This window comes from Orcinus orca, chromosome 9 (genome assembly GCF_937001465.1).
Source record: "Orcinus orca chromosome 9, mOrcOrc1.1, whole genome shotgun sequence".
NCBI lineage: Eukaryota > Metazoa > Chordata > Mammalia > Artiodactyla > Delphinidae > Orcinus > Orcinus orca.
Genome location: NC_064567.1, coordinates 53,341,589 through 53,355,011, shown reverse-complemented (window position 1 = coordinate 53,355,011; position 13,423 = coordinate 53,341,589).

The window sequence follows — 13,423 nt, the reverse complement described above, 5'->3', positions numbered from 1 at the left end:
CCTCATCTAGGGAGTGCCTAGCTATCCATGTAGGAAAATTGACCTGGCTCTCATATTGCCCTCGGAGTGAGGACTAAGTGAAAGTGGGGAGGGCACACATTTTTTACTGGGAGTTTTTAGAAAAAAAAAAAAATCTGTGTATCTGTGTCCTCAAAAAGGAACACTTTGTGAGTATATTCATGATAAAATTAATAAAGATGAAGATTAAAAACCCAACAATAATACATGATTCACTTAAGAATTTTTCTTTGTCTTAGGCCCCATACTATCTAAATTCATACTCATCAAAAGCAGAATGTCTGCATGTACACAGTTTGCATTACTAGACAGGACAGATCTAAAATCTCACTCTGAAGCATCTGTAGTTGGCTACTGCAGCGGTTTAAATTTCCCTAAAAGCATTGTGTAAGGACTTCTTTACATATGCATAACCAGAAATGCTCAAATGGTTAGTCCCTCTCAGAAAAAGGGCAGGGCCGGTCTCCAAAAGGGATTTAATTTTATCTACAGGATGTGGTGATGGTTTAGGATCATCCCCCTACATCACATGGCAGTTTGCCCACTATTAAATTTCAAGATCGAGTCTCTCTATCTCTTACATTAGAAAAACACCGCCACCTGCAACTCTAACTAGCAGTAGGGCTGTATTACAAATATCATTAATGTTCTGGGATATGCCCCATTTTTGTAGACAATTCCCTCCAGGATTTCATAATCACAGAGAGAACTCTAGAGATGAAGGGACTTCATCAGATGTATAATTCAATTCCATCATTTTTACAGATGAAGAAATTGACACACCTGGAAATTAAGTAACTTTCCAAAGATCTTGTGAATAGGAACTGGAGAGTTAGTTCTAGTTCCAGTTTCCTTGACTCTTTATAATCTGTTTTTCAGTATAATATACTGCCTGTATGAATGGAAAATCTCCCATGAATTCCTTCTATTCAGAGGTACTTCTACCTATTTAATTATCTCTGGATTGGGGATGTTAAGCACAGGATCTTCCTTACAGGTGCTTTGGACTAACAGTGGCAGAATTGGGAAGGCCTAGCCGTGGTTGAGGCTCTCCGCTTATTTATAGCTCAGACATCTCTTAACCACATCTTTTGGAGGCTTATCCTAGAATTTCTAATTTCAGGTGCCACTGTTGCTTAAGCTTTCTAATCATAAAAATATCTTTATTTAAAGCACAGGGATACTGTTTTTTTTTAGGGTTTGGTAAAAATTCATAAGGGAATGCATGTAAAGACAAAAAGCAGTTGAGTAACTTGGAATTCTCCAAGCCTTCTAAGAAGAGGTTGCAGAGCTCTGAACACAGAAGCAGATAAATGTGATTTTATAATTGTCTTAAATCTTAAATGGCATACTGTGGATCTGCAAAGCACACAGAGTCCAAAAAAAAAAAATTTAAAGAGATGGAATAACACGGGTACACGATTAAATGATTGAATAAGAATGATAACAAGTGAGTTAATGAAAATAAGACTGTTTAGCACCTATTTTTTTCTATCCTTTTTCATGGACTGCAAGCCTTTTAGATAGTTTTCCATGTTTTAAAATAATTTTAGTTCTCATTTTATCAGTGATGTGAACTAGCAGGGAAAATAACAAGGACTCAAGATCCCCAAAATAGTCCAAACATAAAAACCAAACATAAAAATAAGATTAAAAATGCGAAAGTTGCACGCAGCCAAAATCTCATGGTATAGCACACCTAGGAAATAGTGTTCCTTTTACTAGAGTTTCGAGAGTAAACAATGACAGGCTTTTAAACCAAGTGGTCTAAATTTAATATGATTCAAGAACTATACATGAAATCGGAGATAAAGGCAGCAGAAGAAGGAGCCACTCGTTTTTCCCTATTCTAATTATCTTCGTTTCAGTGGATTAGAAAATGGTAAATGTTGAAGTCAAGTTGGAGATGGTCCTGAGCTCAATCACCTGCCAAGTTAAGTCTGATAAATGGCAAGTGTGTATAATTAATACTGTCATTTTTCCCTAGACCAAAGGGCGACTGCAGTAACCATAGATTGTAATTGTCATCGTTGTCACATAAAATGTGCTATTATTAAGTTCAGGCTGAATTTTATTGCTGGGAATGCTCATAAATTGAGCGGTCAGTCATTTAAATTACCAAGTAGAAAGCTTTGTGGCTTTGCTCTAAAACTACTTTCTAAGACAATGTATTTGACTTTGGACCTCTAGAAACTAATTGCATTTTTTGAACAGACAGTAGACAGGCTGTAACCTATGTGAGGATATTCTGACAGACATGCCATGTACATTTAAGCATGTTCGTAGGAATCTTAAATTTTTATTTCCAAAATTTTTGGTTGTAGGGGCAAGAGAGGAATGAGGAGTAGATGTGAAATGACATATGAATGGGAGAGATCATTTTGAAACCCACTTATTGCTTTCTTGCAAGATGCCTACTTTCCAGAAGGTGATGTTGATAAAAGATTAAAGAGTGCAGGATGAATATTATGATGGATTTGTTGTTCATGTCTTAGAGAAGGATCGTGGGAGAGAAATTCGAATGGAGTAGCAAGAGATAAGGAACCAGCTAGCAATATGTTAAAAAGATTAATAGTGACTAATAGGATATTTGGTGATTCCATTTAATATTAGTTCCATCTTTTTTGTATATTTAAAATCAATATAATTAAAGCAACATATATTAAAAATATGTTTGCCTAAAATATTATGCTAGGTATTCTGATATGAAAATTATTGATGAGACGCATGATCTTATCTTTGGAATGTTTAATTCTATTTCCATCTTTCCATTTAAGTCTAAAAATAGAATTTTATATTTATATTAAATATAAAAATACAATTCTAAAAATATAATTTTACAAAATACACATAGAGGAAAAATACCCTACCTCCTTTATAATGGTACCAAAATTGTTGCTATTTTAATGCATTTCATATATGTGTGTGTATATATATACACACACACACACATAAATGAATTTTTATAATTGTAATCGGTACTTATGCAACTTTTAGTTCTGTTTTTATGTTCTGTTCATCTTTTCTCGGATTTTCTAGATCTTCACGTAGCTGTCGATTTCACTCTTATTGAAGTCTCAAATCAAATATCACCTCCCCAGATCATTCCTACTATATTAGCCTACTTTCCGCTGCAGCTTTCTGTCATACTACCGTTCACAGAATTATTATATTCACAGTAGTTAGTTCTGTAGTAAGTAATTTTGCTTAATCATTTGTTCATTTATGTTCTGTCTTTCCTCTCTTAAAACCTAAGTTCTGTGACAGCAGGAACTTGTCTGCCTTATTCACTACTGTATCCCCACCCATGAAAACAAGGCCTGACATCTATAAATATATATATACTGAGTGAATAATGAAAAATTTACTGTACCATTCTTCCATTGTTGGACATAATTTATTTCAATTTTTGTGTTATTATAATTTATACATTTAGGGATATCTTCCACGAATATAATGATTTTCAAATTTTAGAAATGTTAGAAAAAGCTTAGAAAATAATTCCAAATGTTAGATAATAGGTCTAAGAGTCTGAAGGTATTTATATTTTGATATGTGTGTGTATTTATAATATATATATTATATATATATATAAAACTTGTTTTTTAGAAGGCTTGACCAACTGCCAATAACCTTATGTTTGTGTTTACTTTTTGTCAGTTTTACCTCTTCCGTGTATTATAATCTTAGAAAATCTGCTATTAAATTAATGGTCAAAAACAGCATATCCAAACTTGTTTATTTTACTTTTCTTTGATTTTTAGCAAGTTTGTACTTTTATTTTTAATATTATTGGTAAGTGGGATTTTCTCTGTTGTAAATTTGTAGTCATTTCTCTATTTTGTTTTAACATTTTTCTCAATCAATATGAGCTCTTGTGTATATTTTAACCCTTTGAGTGACAAACTTAGTTGTATTGTTAAACTGTCACTTAGAACGGTGACATGCTGTGAGTTTAACTGGTACAACAAGGAATGAGGAAGCTTCTGTTAATATCACTCACATGATGTGGCGAAGGAGATAACAGTTCTGGCCCCCACTGCTGAGCGCCTGTTACGTAGGTTATGTCAGATTCTGTGGTCAGTGCTTTATATCACTTAATTCTCACAACAAATCTGCAAAGCTGTTAGTGTATCCCTATATAAAGATGCGAAATTAAGGCTTACTGAGATCAAAAAGCATACCCAAGGTAACACCATTACTGAGCCTTGGGGTCATGAGTTCAACTCAGATCTGTTCTCTCCCACACTCTGCACACTTTCTGCTCTTCCAGGAAGTTACCTTCGAGCTAGACATGTAGATATCTGACTTGCAAGGCAGAGTGACACAGAAGTCTGGGAGAAAAATACTGGAAATGAAACAATCTGGGAACACGGACTGATGATATTGAAATGTGCATTTTTTTCAATTTATTTGAATTAAGTCACATGTTTTATAAATGCACAAAGGCATTAACCTCTTCATTTGTTTAACTATGTTAAGTGCTAAAATTGTAATAATGTGGTTTAAATTGCTAACTAAAATAGTTTAGTCTTGCTTGTTATGCAAGATATTGAAGAATGGTTTAAAAATGTAAAAACACATTCTCTGGTTCAATTGTTGGCACAGTATTTTCACTGAAGTTTACATGGTATTTTAAAAGATGATGTGAAAACTGTTGTTCCTAGGACATATTGACAGTTAAGATCTTGGCTTTAGCACTCTCAGTAGGATTTACTTACTTTCTCACATTCTGTTCCTGGATAAATCCATTTAGAGAATATATGATTTCCTATGCTTACATTGGCAGTATGGGGTTGTTTGAACATCACTGGCCTGGGTATTATTAGCATTATTGTGATAAACAAATACCAATCATTATTGTGATAAACTAATACTAATACTCACATGGCATAATCCCTACTTTTAAGACATAAAATCATATACTTGCACAGAAGTTCTGATGTAGGGAATAGAGAAAGGGGGGGGGGAACCCTTTTTTTTCAAAATGATTGATCTCATGCAGCCAAAGAAAAAATGTCTCCAATAAGACACTCTTTTGGGGAGTTGCTCTGGATATCTTTGTGTTGCTAAAGAGACATAGTAGCGTTTTATGTGTTATTTACTGTGGAAGGAGAGAGAGAGAGGAGAATCTCTCAGAATAGCTGAGCTAGAAATGTCTCCCAAGTTCTTTTCCCCTCTCTTTGTGCGTGTGGAGAGTGGTGAATACCTGGGCAGAGACTTAACAGAATTAAGATGATGATTGCCTTCGTCACGTCCTTTAGGTGTCTCTTTTTTAATAAACTGAATTGCTAAATTTTTATCATGACCCAAAAATGTATGAGGAAAGGAAGTCCTACAAGTCTGTAGGCCACAACTTACAGAGAAGCCTTTCTTTGAACTGAACATTTTTTGCTGTGTTCCTGAAAAATAATACAGTAGGACTTGCATTCTGATAAACTTCTAAACTGCCCCTTTTACCTCTCTTTGGTGCCTAAACTCCATACTTTCTTTTAAGTTGCACATGTAGTTGGCTTTATTCCTGTCAAATGTGTGTGTTGAAGTAGGAAGAGTAGTTCATTTTTACAAAAATGTGTCAGTGTTCTGGAAATAAACAAAATGTGCTGGGATGTGAGGCTAGGATGAGCCATCTTAACCAAGCATTGATCTGGGTATCAGACGATGTGATTTTTTTTTTTTTTTTTCAAGGTACTGTTTTCTCTATTAAGGCTCAGATAAGCTGCCTCCCAGGTCAAGTACTCATGAACACCACGGTCCCTGGACCAAGGGGTGGGTGAGCAGGTAGATGATGGGAATTTTAATAGCAATTATACCATTGTATCTTGGATAAAGAATTTGATCTCTCTGAGTCTCTGTTTCTTTATCTATGAAAGAAGTATGTTAAACTAGATGGTATCCAAGTTATCACAGAATCCTCGATTTCTGTGACACCGTCACTTCCTTTGGAGAGGTGTATGTGGAAACTAGACGCCTGTATTCTGTAGAGAACAATCATCTTATGTTGTATAACATAACCCCTCCGACCTTTCCCAGCCATTTTACCTGAAATAGTTCATTGCATCAATATCACAGTGCAATGATATGCACAATATGGTGGTATTATTATCCATAGAAAAAGGTGCAGAATCTGAGATTCAGATCAATCATGACTAATCCAAGTCCACACAATGAATTCCAACCAGAGCTGCATACCCTGGGTTCACTAATAAAGGTTTGATAAGTTATAATATCCTGCTGTGTTAGTACACCTACTGGCTTCCCACTGAATTTGCTTCTGCTTGAGACAAAAAAAATTTCTTCTTAATCTGGTTTGCATTCAGAATTCTCTAACTAGCACTTCTAACTCCATATAGAGGAAAAAGAAAGTAGTCAGTGCCTAGAAAGCAGTAAGAAACAGTGTCTTTGTAATTTGGATCTGCCTAGATTCAGGTGATTGGGTCATGGTTGGGCTACAGTGTTTCAGGGCATCAGCTTGTGAAGTCTTTAATGCCTGGTAGCCCCCATAGCCCCCATACTGTTCTTTTCTGTTAAGACATAATGCTTCTTATTTAATACTAATGATTTTGAAGTGTATGTTTATGGCTAGCATTCCTTTAGAATCTTTTATCAAAAAGAAAAATAAGGGGCTTCCCTGGTGGCGCAGTGGTTGGGGGTCCGCCTGCCGATGCAGGGGACGCGGGTTCGTGCCCCGGTCCGGGAGGATCCCACATGCCGCGGAGCGGCTAGGCCCGTGAGCCGTGGCCGCTGAGCCTGCGCGTCCGGAGCCTGTGCTCCGCAACGGGAGAGGCCACGGCAGTGAGAGGCCCGCATACCGCAAAAAAAAAAAAAAAAGAAAAATAAGGTAGAATAAGGCAGAATACTAAGAGGTCATCTTCAAGTCTGCATAGCTCAAATAGCATGTATTCCTAGAGACAGGAATATGGCAAGCAATAAACTACTGTGTGAGGGATTACAGAGCCCCATAATGCTTGTCAACTGTCTCTTGATGGACAGAGCATTTATAAGACAATGAGCTGTTAATATGTAAATTGCAGTTTTAGTCTGTCGTTTCTGAAAACATGTCAATATGCCATTTTGAAAATGTTATTTTGCTTTCCTGAAATAAGAATATGTCCTGTGAATAAACTTGGGTATTTGTCAAATCTGGATTAAGTCAGAAAAAGACATGGCTCAAAATAGTGGTTTGGTTTATCTATGTATCATGTGTGTTCTGCTGACAGGAATTTATACGTGTACGATTCTCTTTGCCGTGGTGACTATACTCTTATATTTAATAAATTTTATTTGTAAAAAGCAAAGCTCTATGCAGAATTAAAATATTAGTATTAATTATTAGGAATTTCTTTTTATTAGACAGGGTCATATAACTTCTTGATTAAAAGAATCTTATAGTAGATGACTAGTTGGTGTAAATTGAATGTTTTAGCCTGTGATTTTTACCTATCAAAGACAAAGGGAGAATAATCATCTCAATTATAAAAATACTGAGATGCCCAAATTAATTATGAGATTTGAAAGAGTTGAAAGCCTCCATGTGTAATAGTTTCTCAGTTTGTATAAATGAAATTGTACGAAAACAACGCTTTTATTCCGGGCATTTCGGGTTCTAGAAAAATCAGAAAAAAGACTTCTGTTGTTTTTTAAAGTAGTGAGCAGCATTGAACTGAAAGCCAGGGTACTCAATTTCTAATGCCATCTGTTTGTCCTTGGGCAAATTTCATTCCATCCTGTGCTCTTGGAGCATTTTGTTCTGTAACAGGGAAACCAAAAACCAGTAAAGTCAAGTCTATGGTATGTTTGAGGAACTCGGAAGAAAAATGAAATAGAAATTAGATACCCTTTTATAGGCATGAAAATAAGCACCTTTATTATGTCTGTAAGAAACGTAACGATCTAACTTTTTTTATATTCTCTTTATTAACTTTGTAATGATGTTAAGGAATATGAATTTAGGGGAAATAGACACCAGTGTTGGGCAGGGTCTAGGTGGGCAGGAGACTAACTGGGATGTCATGAATCTTTATCTAAACATGCACAGGAGATCCAAACATTCTGTCTGACTTGATTAGGGGAAAAATCAATCAGGCCAGCTAGGCAGTTCAGTCAGGTCATGAATTAGTCAACTAGTTCTTACTGGTCTGAACGGATTAGCTGATATGTTTATTTATTCAGCCAGCAAATATCTTTTGGAACATCAATTATATGCCAAGCAATCTGCTGTGAACACAAAGATGAAACAGACACACTTGCCTTTAAGGCTTTCACAGATTATGTTTGATTCAACTGTAATCCAAGGCTTTGAGTTAAATGCCATCTAAACTGAGTTGAGGGGCAGTGGGCAAGTGTCTAGAGGATGAGACACTTCTGGTCAAAATACAGGTAATTCAGGAAAAAGCTCTGCAGAGAGTTTTGGGATTAGGAAAATTTCTTGGCCCAGTTATTGTTTCCATTCTTCAGTCTCAACCCAGATGGCATTCAGCCAAGACTGAGAATAAGCGACTTTGTCTCTAATTTTTTTTTACATTTACTAGCCCAAATTGACTGGCTTTCTTTTTGCCTAGTATCATCCAGAAACTCCTCCTTTTCTTGCTCTTTGATAGAGGACAGAAAATGAGGTGAGTAAGGAAGATATTTCACAGATAAGTAACATGACTAAGGAAAGGGAATAAAGAACCACTGCTCCATATATTAAGATGAGATGCATGATGGAGAAATCACACAGTACATTAGAATGTCAGTGGTAACACTTAAAGGTCATCAACCCTATTAATGAATATATGAATATAAGTAAATGAGGCCCCAGCACGAGATGGACCAGTGATTTGAACTTAGGCCTTGGGTGTGTAGCTCACTGATCTTAGACCACGGCTTGAAAAGCCGTGGAAAAATGTTTAAATGCCATTTTTTAGTGCTCTTCTTGGTAGTCGCCGTATTCATGTTAGATAGAAATGTGAAGAAGGAGGCATTTGTGTACTTAGGATCATTCTGCAGTGAAGCTTTAGTATTCAGTATGATTACCATATAAAAACTATTCAGTTAGGGCTTCCCTGGTGGCGCAGTGGTTGAGAGTCCGCCTGCCGATGCAGGGGACACGGGTTCGTGCCCCGGTCCGGGAAGATCCCACATGCCGCGGAGCGGCTGGGCCCGTGAGCCATGGCCGCTGGGCCTGCGCGTCCTGAGCCTGTGCTCCGCAACGGGAGAGGCCACAACAGTGAGAGGCCCTCGTACCGCCAAAAAAAACAAAAACCAAAAAAAACCAAAAAAGACTATTCAGTTAAAGCTATGTCTAATGAGAGAGGAAGAGGCAGTGCTAAATATTCTGTGCTAACAAAATCCAGCTTTTCTGAAGGTGTAAAACCATCCTGGCTTTTGGTGTTCGGATGGTGGGACTGGGGGTTTGCAGGGACAGCACTTTAATCAAAAGACCAATTCATGGATTGTAATGGCACTGGTGAAATGAACAGTACAGTGCTCCCAGGAAGGCAAGGGATTCTTTCAGATTGTTTATGGGAGAGTGAAGGCTTTGTCTTTGCTCTAAAACAACAGGAACTGCTGAGATTCAGTTTAAAAATCCTGTCTAGTTCAGAAGTTTATTTTTAAAATAGATGTCATATCTGACTTAAGATTTTGCTGCATTATTTTTTCTGCACAATATTAATATTAATAACCTACATTCAACATTAACTTAGTTGTTAGTTACTTAGATATTATAACTAAATATTTATTTAAATGGATTAACAATAGCTGAATGCTGCTCTAGGAACCATCTGTCACGTTAACGCTTTATTGCTCTTTCTGTCCAGATCTCAGTGTGGGTCACCTAGTAGAATTGAATTAATTCGTCAACTTTTTATTCAGTTATACTGGTTTCACCAGTAAGGATTGCCAGAAGGTTCTGCCTAGACTTCAGTGGAAGGATCTCTGAAAGGTGTGGGGCAAGTTGTACCATCAGTAAGCCTGAAGCAAGCACATCTGGAGTCTGTGTGGGCTATGCAGACGTAGTCTCTATAAACACTCTTTCTTAAGGGACATTTTGGTTTATTTGAAGAGGAGAGCTGGAAAAGGAAGAGGAAGGGAGTGACAAGGTTACATAGTCATCATGAGGCACAACAACTTCGACTTTGGATCTGGAATTTAGTGTAGCACTGAGAGAGTCTGGTGGAGGTGGGAAGAGAATGGGATGAATTTGACGAGAGGAGATTAACGAATTAAAGGTTCAGATGGTGGCTTCAAAGGATACAAAACCAAAAGGATTCCATTTTCCTTAATTTCTTCTTAAACAAGCATCAAGATACTGAAGCAGAAATCTCGGAAATGATGTATTAACCGATTAAATCCTTACTAAGTAGCTTTTGCATTCAAAGTTCAGTTGGGCAGCTGTGCTGTCTCAAAAGCTTTGAAATCTGATAGTTAAAGGCAGGGGTCCACAAACTAGAATCCCCCGGCCATATCTGACCACTGCCTGTTTTTGTACCGCCTGGGGACTAAGAAAGGTTTTTGGATTTTTTTTAAATGAATAAAATCAGAGGAATATTTAGTGACATGTGAAAATTATATGAAATTCAAGTTTCTGCCCATACATGAAGTTTTATTAGAATGCATCTACGCTCATTTTTTTTTTTTTTTTTAACATTTGGTTAATGGCTGCTTTCCTGCTACAAGGGCAGAGTTGAGTAATTGAAACAGACTGTGTAATCTGCAGGCTCTAACATATTTACTCTCTGGCCCTTGGTAGAAAACGTTTCTGAGCTCTGGTTTAAGATAACCCCAGTTCCACTACTGCTTAATTTGGGATTCAGTGATCTCACAGCTAAGTTTTATTGAGGACTTTCGTGTGTTGAGCATTTTTCTCTGAGCTTTACTTACGTCATTTAGTCCTCAGAACACTTTCATGAGATTGCTGCTATTTTTCTGTATATTTTAAAAGAAGAAACTGAAGCACAGAAATGTTAAAACCTTGCCCCTAAATCACATAGCTATTAAGTAATGGAATTGAGATTTGAACCCTGGGCAATCTGACTCCAAAGACTATGCTATATGCTTTCTAATTCTCAATTTCTCATCTTTAAGATATGGATAGTAATACCTTTTAAAATAGATTTATTATTAGGATTGAATTTGTTAAAATATATAAAGCCCTTGATATAAAAAGTTGATATGTAATATGTTCTTCATTTCTTTCTACCTTGTATGCCAATTTTTCTTAAGGCTCTCCTAGTTTACTTGTTAACATACAAATTTGAGATCCTGGACCCAGAGATTGTGGGAGGGAGGCTAAAAATATACTTTGTGAAGAGTACCCCCAAGTTATTTCAATGCACATGGTCAGGGTGGCACTTTGAGAAATCCTGGGTCATTGTGGGTATGAGGAGGGAAAGAAGAGAAGATTCTGCCCTCCAAAAAGATCAAACTTGTGTATGTAAATATATAACCATCATAATGAACATCCAAATCGAAAGTTATGAAGGGGTTCTGTAGAAATTCAGATGAGGGAGAGCTTATTGTAGGAATCAATTAAAATTATGGAATAAGAAGTAGCAAAGGTCATAAAAACACATAAAGAAAGACAATGAAAACTGGCCAACTATAAGCTGTCCTAAATGAATGAATAAACTAATGTGGAAGCTAACTTGAGGGGGCATTTACAAGACATTTCTGAAAAGTCAGGCTGTCCAGGTGTCTTCCAGGAGTAGACACAGGGACCCTACACAAGAAGGAATCTTGGTCCGCACCCTCAGGGAGTTTACGGTTAAGTCCGGGAAGCAGTGATGGAAACAGTGGTTACAGTACAGTGTTGTAAGTTCAGTAACACACTTATGATCAGCCTTGCATATCGCTAAGGAAGACATACCAATCCATTCCCCCTTGGGAAAGCAAGCAGGTTTCATTGAGGGGTCACCAGCATTACTGGTGAGAAGCCAGATGAAACACGAAAACCATGATATGCAAAAGAACAAGAATAACCAAGGAACATCAGTGGAGCAATTTGTGACGATGTCAAAGAACAGCACATAATTCTTCTACCAAAATGTGACCTAAATGCAGAAGGCTTAGGTCAAAGTACCTATGAACAAACAATTTTAACTTTAATAGATACGTTAATTGTAAAAGACGCGCACACACACACTCTTCCCACTCTCCCTCCCTCTCCCTCTCTCTGAATTTAACAATCGTAGATAGTTCATAGTTACCATAGTCACCAGTTTTAGGGAACTTGGTGATATGGGATGCAAAGATGCACAAAAGGTCCACTCTCAGGGCTTTTTGTTCAAAGCCTTACTATGGTTCTCAAGATGAGCTCCAAATCAAATATGAACTTGTGAAATAATACAGATGACTAAAGTTAAACTGACTTTATGTCCAAATTTTCTGGTATAAGAACCCTCTATCTTTGGCCTAACTTCCCAAGATTAGCCTCCTTCAAAGTGTCTCCCTCCATCTTCCTTACCTTCCCCTTTTTTTCTGTATTTTGAAATATTTCAAATATGGAATGTAACACCACTACCAAGTGTCATCAGCTCTCAACATTTTGCCGCATTTGTATCCTATTGGTCTTGATTGTAAATAACATGTTAAAGATACAGTAAACCTAAAAGCCTCCTTCATATGCCTTTTCAATCTTTTCCCCTTCACTCTTTCTTTACAATTAATCACTACTATATAACCTTGGCATTGATCATTCCCAAAAAGTTTTAAAATTTTTGCTATGTTAGGCAGTGATAAAAAATATAAAGTACTGATGTCATATATTAAAATTTCTAGTATTGTTACATGTATAATTCTGAAGGACGCATTTTTATTTAAAACTGTGTTTTGCGGTTTATTCATATTGAACTTTGCAACTCTAGTTTGTTAATTTTAACTACTGTCTAACAGTCCATAGTGACTGTGCCACAAGTTATTAATCCAGTTTCTTGGTAAAGGATATTTGGTTTGTTTCCAGCTTTTAGCTATGACAGATGATATAGCAATGAGTATTCTTAAAGGTATCTTCTTGTATACCTGTATGAAATTTCACCTGGGGCAATGGTCTCAACAATGGCTGGAGATTGCAGTCCCTCCATCTTTGAGCCTCATTTTAGAGATTCTTATTCATTTGTTCTGGGCAGGGCTTAGGTAATAGTATTAAAGATCAAACAAGCAAAACTCTCCTTAGGCAATTTTAGCCTGTAGCAGTAATTGAGAATCTATCTCTAAACCAAGAGTGTAGTTGCTGTTTCACAGAATATGCATATTTTCAAATTTGTTAAATTTATTGACAACTTATTCTTCCTGTAACAGTGTATGTGTGTCCCAGTTAAACTAAATCCTCATCAATACTTGAATCTGTCTCTTTATTTTTGTTTGTTTAACTGTGAATCTTAACTGAAATGCTATACCATGTGGTTCTACATTTTTATTTCCT